The sequence below is a fragment of the Micropterus dolomieu genome, linkage group LG17 (genome assembly GCF_021292245.1).
Source record: "Micropterus dolomieu isolate WLL.071019.BEF.003 ecotype Adirondacks linkage group LG17, ASM2129224v1, whole genome shotgun sequence".
In the NCBI taxonomy this organism is placed as follows: Eukaryota; Metazoa; Chordata; class Actinopteri; order Centrarchiformes; family Centrarchidae; genus Micropterus; species Micropterus dolomieu.
The window spans coordinates 10,878,625-10,883,804 of record NC_060166.1 but is presented as its reverse complement, the minus strand read 5'-3'; positions in this window follow the sequence as shown (position 1 = coordinate 10,883,804).

The window sequence follows — 5,180 nt, the reverse complement described above, 5'->3', positions numbered from 1 at the left end:
GAGGAGTCACACAGGATGATGGGGGAGGGTGGGGCTGTGCTCTTCCTGAAGTCCACGACCATCTCCACTGTCTTCAGAGTGTTGAGCTCCAGACTGTTCTGGCTGCACCAGGTCACCAGATGGTCGATCTCCCACCTGTAGGCGGACTCGTCCCCACCTGAGATGAGCCCAATGAGGATGGTGTCGTCCGCAAACTTCAGGAGCTTGACAGACTGGTGACTGGAGGTGCAGCTGTTGGTGTACAGGGAGAAGAGAAGTGGGGAAAGAACACAGCCTTGAGGGGGATCCGGTGCTGATGGTCCTGGAATCAGAGACATGTTTTCCCAGCTTCACGTGCTGCTTCCTGTCCGTCAGGAAGTCAGTGATCCACCTGCAGGTGGAGTCAGGCACATTCAGCTGGGAGAGCTTGTCCTGCAGCAGGGCCGGGATAATGGTGTTAAAAGCAGAGCTGAAATCCACAAACAGGATCCTGGCGTAAGTTCCCGGGGAGTCCAGGTGCTGATGGATGTAATGAAGGGCCATGTTTACTGCATCATCTACAGACCTGTTGGCTCTGTAGGCGAACTGCAGGGGGTCAAGGAGATGGATTTTAGGTGGGACAGCACAAGGCGTTCAAAGGACTTCATAACCACAGAGGTCAGGGCGACGGGTCTGTAGTCGTTTAGTCCAGTGGTCCTTGGTTTCTTGGGGACAGGGATGATGGTGGATAGTGCTGCTCTTACTGGTGTGTTGTCAGTTGTAGATCTCGTGCTGTATTTGATGCTTTGTTGATGCTTGCGTGGTGTATAACATATGTGCATTTGACGCATAACAGTTTAACATAGCACTGTAGCAGCTGGATAGAGGATTAGTGACCTTTTAAGGGGAGAGCAGAGGTCAGTGGTTATGTGGAGACTCAGACCCTTATATGGTGTCTAACAGATGCCTACACAAATCCTATAGAACTGTGCCCTTATATGGATTGGTGCCTTAGTTTGCAGACTCAAACCCTTATATGGTATTTAACAGATACCTAAACATGTCCTATATAAGCTATGTTTGGGTGTATGTTGTTTCTCAAATGTAAGTCACTTTGGATAAAAGCGTCTGCCAAATGAGTAAATGTAATGTAATGAGTAAATGTCTATTTTTAGCTACTGTCTTATTCTTTGGACGAGATCATTTTACAAAGTTACTGCAAGTCAGACAGTTCGACTCAGTGTATTTATTTATATAGCACCAGCTCATAACAAAAGTTATCTCATTGCACGCTTCATAGAGCAGACCACACTCTTTGTAATATAATTTGCAGTGACCCAATTCCCAACATGAGTGAGCGCTTGGTGGAAAGGAACCTCGAGCAGAACCTAGACTCAGGAAGTTTCCTAGCAGTCTAGGCCTATAGCATCATAAATTCCATAGATTCGGGTACAAAGAGTTTGAACTCATCCCATTTCCACATGAAAAGTATTAAGTAGTTCCTTATCTGTTCCCTTCCCCTTTGACTCAGTTTTCAGTTGCCCTAACTATAAGCTTTATCAAAGAGGAATGCCTTAAGCCTATTCTTAAATGTGGAGATAGTTTCTAGCACCCAAACCCAAACTGGGACCTGATTACACAGGAGAGGAGCCTGATAGCTGAAGGCACTGGCTGATGGCTTGATAAGAAAGAATTGCAATAATCCGGCCTAAAAGTAACAAATGCATGGATTACTTTTTCCACATCATTTTGAGACAAGGTGAGCCTGATTTTTGCAATACTGCCTGGAAGTTTTTTTTAAATGTGGGAATTAAAGGACATGTCTGAATCAAAGATAACTCTGAGATTCCTTACAGTGAGACTGGAGTGCCAGGGCAATGCCATCTAGAGTAACTATATCTTGGGATTTGGGAGCCAAGTACAATAACTTCAGTTTTGTCTGAGTTTAACATCAGAAAATTGCAGGTCATCCAGGAAGTTACAGCTGTATGGTGATGGTGGAATGAGACATTTATTGCTAAATGGGTGTTTCACTGCACTTGCCTAGTCACTGCATTAACTCATTGAGTCATTATTACTGTAATGGGTTCTACCACAATACCACAAACAACTCTGATGTTCATTCCTGTTATTTGATATGAAGATCACCTCCTGGAATATTTACAACATGTGCATTTGGCAGATTTACTCACGTTCTCTTGTAGTCAGCTTTGGTTAGGTAACAACAAGATATGTGTTCAAGTGTGGTTTTTCCCACGATCACAGTACAGGCTATGCACGAACCTCACATGTGGACTCCTCCCAGCTTTCTAACTTACAATCACTTAACACAAAACTACTCTAAATTAACTCCTGAATGAGTTGTTTAACTTATCCCATGTGCCCAGAGAGGCCATGAGATCAGGTTCATCAGTATTCCTGGTAGCTGAGGATACATCAGCACATCAGCTTGCTTGCTCTTATGGAGTCTTCCCAAAATGTTTTCGGCTATCATGCCTTCATCAGGATGGTGTCTGAGGTCGTTTTTTGAAACCAACTTTTCAAAATATTCTTTATCAAATACAAGCTTTCATTTTAAGTCGTCAATTAATTAAAAGACTGAATGTCAAACTTTTTCAATACAAAACACCAAATTTTGTACAGTTTCAACCTTATTAAAAAAAACACACAATATAATTAAATCTCTTGATATTCACAGATAACCCTACTAATTTCAAACTCTGTCAGGTTGACCTTAACAAATCCATCCTTTAACTAAATTTCCCATTGTTCCTCAGAAAATTATCTTCTTTGAGAACAAATGTGGACAAAAATGATTTCAAGTGTAACATTTTAATTAAAAAATCAAACACCTCCATCTTATAGAGAAACCTCTCTAACTTGAAACCTTTATTTGACAGAGGTAGCATTTCAATTTCTGTATGTAAGAATAGAGACTGATTCATTTTTTTCAATGAAATGTGCTGCAACTGGATTTTTTAATCGTATTATGTTCTGCCATTCTGTATTTGAGTTCTCTTCATTGGTGTAATGTAACCAAGTACAAATACTCAAGTACACACTGGAGGTACTTACTCCACTACATTTAGTTAGTTACTTCACAGATTAAGTCCAGGGTGTACCCCGCCTTTCGCCCGATGTCAGCTGGGATTGGCTCCAGCCCCCCGCGACCCTGTACGCAGGATAAGCGGTTGGCGATGGATGGATGGATAGAAATGTCTTGAAAAAGCAACTGTGGTGCCTGTGGTATTTGGAGCATTGAGCGCTGTGACCCCCAGACTGGGAGAGTGGCACCAGCAGATTCCAGGTACAACTTTTGTCTCTGTCCAGAAGAGTGCAGTCCTAGTTCTAACAGCTAAGATACTACACAGAACCCTCAAACTCCCAGGCCTCTGGTAGAGGACCCCAGTTTGAGGATGACAGATACCACACCACAAGGGGTGAGAGGGGGATCCATTTATGTTTATATAAATAATTTAAGTCATTTAAAAATAATACATTTCATGTTTCCAGCTTCTCAAAACAAACATCGTAAAGGTGTCACTTTGGGATTTGGGTAATTGTAATGCCATTTCTTGCTATTTTCAGAATTTTTACAAACCAAACCAAACAATCTTGCAGCACTACACAAAATAGCTAACAACTAGCTCTACCTCAACCAATCAGTAAAATACTGCTTACAAGATGACTAATAATAATCTAATGATATAATAATAGGTTAACAGTCACAGGGGCCATTTTGCAATGAGTAATTTTTCCCTTTGATACTTTTACTGAAGCAATATTTTCAAAGGGGGACGTTTACTTGTAATGGAGTACTTTGGAGTACGCATAAAAGATCTGAATACTTCCTCTGCCACTGATTCTCTTGATGTTTTTCTTACATATTCTTTTCCACACGGACATGTTAACAACTAGATGACACATGTTGTGGACAGCTAATCCAAATTATGTTACATACAAGCCCCACATTTAGAACTACAATGTCCATGTCCAGATAATTACTGTTTGTGAATATATCTGTTTTTTGGGGGGCCTATTAAGATATTCAACTTCAACATCTTCATAACTCCAGCAACACTTGTAATATAAAGAAAAGCCATTGAGACATGACCACCATGACACAGTAAATGCGGTTACTACTGTTGCCTGGTTCTGCCTGAATTTGCAAAGTATGCTCCCAAAATTAGAAGCCACATATAATTGGAGCTAGTTTATGGATTTTACACTGTGACTGAACCTAAATACTCAAAATAGGTTAATCTGACAATGGGTTTCCCTACAGGCATCAATAATTTTTTAAACATAATTTATAAAGTTATTGACAGTCAGTGCTTAAAATCTTTGAAGATAAAAAGTGTCCCACTGAAGGTTGAATAATGTTGAACTGGAATAAAACGACAGAGGCTGGGGGTGCCAGAGAAAACACAGAGGACATTAGGGATAAGATAAAGAGAGTGAGGCTTTATTTAATCAGCCTTGTATTTTCCCATTACTCTGCTGACGTTCATTTTTCACATAAACCAAACAGTGTAAATCTCACAGTACATGACTGCAAGACAGTAAACGGCAGTATGCAATGTTGTAACCGCGTGTTTGCTCAGGGTAATTGCCCTATTATTAAAGGAAACAAATTAACATAGCCATTAATGATCCATACTATTTTGCTGGCTATCTAAGTTCAGATGTAAGTAGTATAAACACCCAGAGAGGGAAGATACAGCAACCAAAGTACTCAGGTCAAAAAATGGGATAGAACCCAAAGCATTTGATTTATAAGACTATAGGAAAAAATGAGCATTGCATTTTTTATTTTTGTATAGCATATTTTTGTCCTGCAATTGCACTGGGCTTTTAAATATTTCTTAATTTATTTAGATTATCTTGTCAAAGTGAATCATGGATTTGTCTCTCCTTGTATCTGATTGATCTAACCAATGTTGCACAGGTAAAGTAGGTATTACTTGTATTTGTGTTGTGAATGAGACAGATGTTGTTGCTGAAGTCTGCCTCTAGGTTGCAGTGTTGAATTGTGATTTCAAGTTCATCTTTGAAGTCTGTTTCTTCTTTTGAACACTATTGCATTGCAGAATATTCAAGTGTTCATCTACCTGCAAAATACTCATTCGGCAAACTGATGATCCAATCATTGATAGGCTTAGTTATCAACACTCAAAACAAGTCAATTACAGTTTTGTCTCAATAGATGGCTTCAAAGCCAC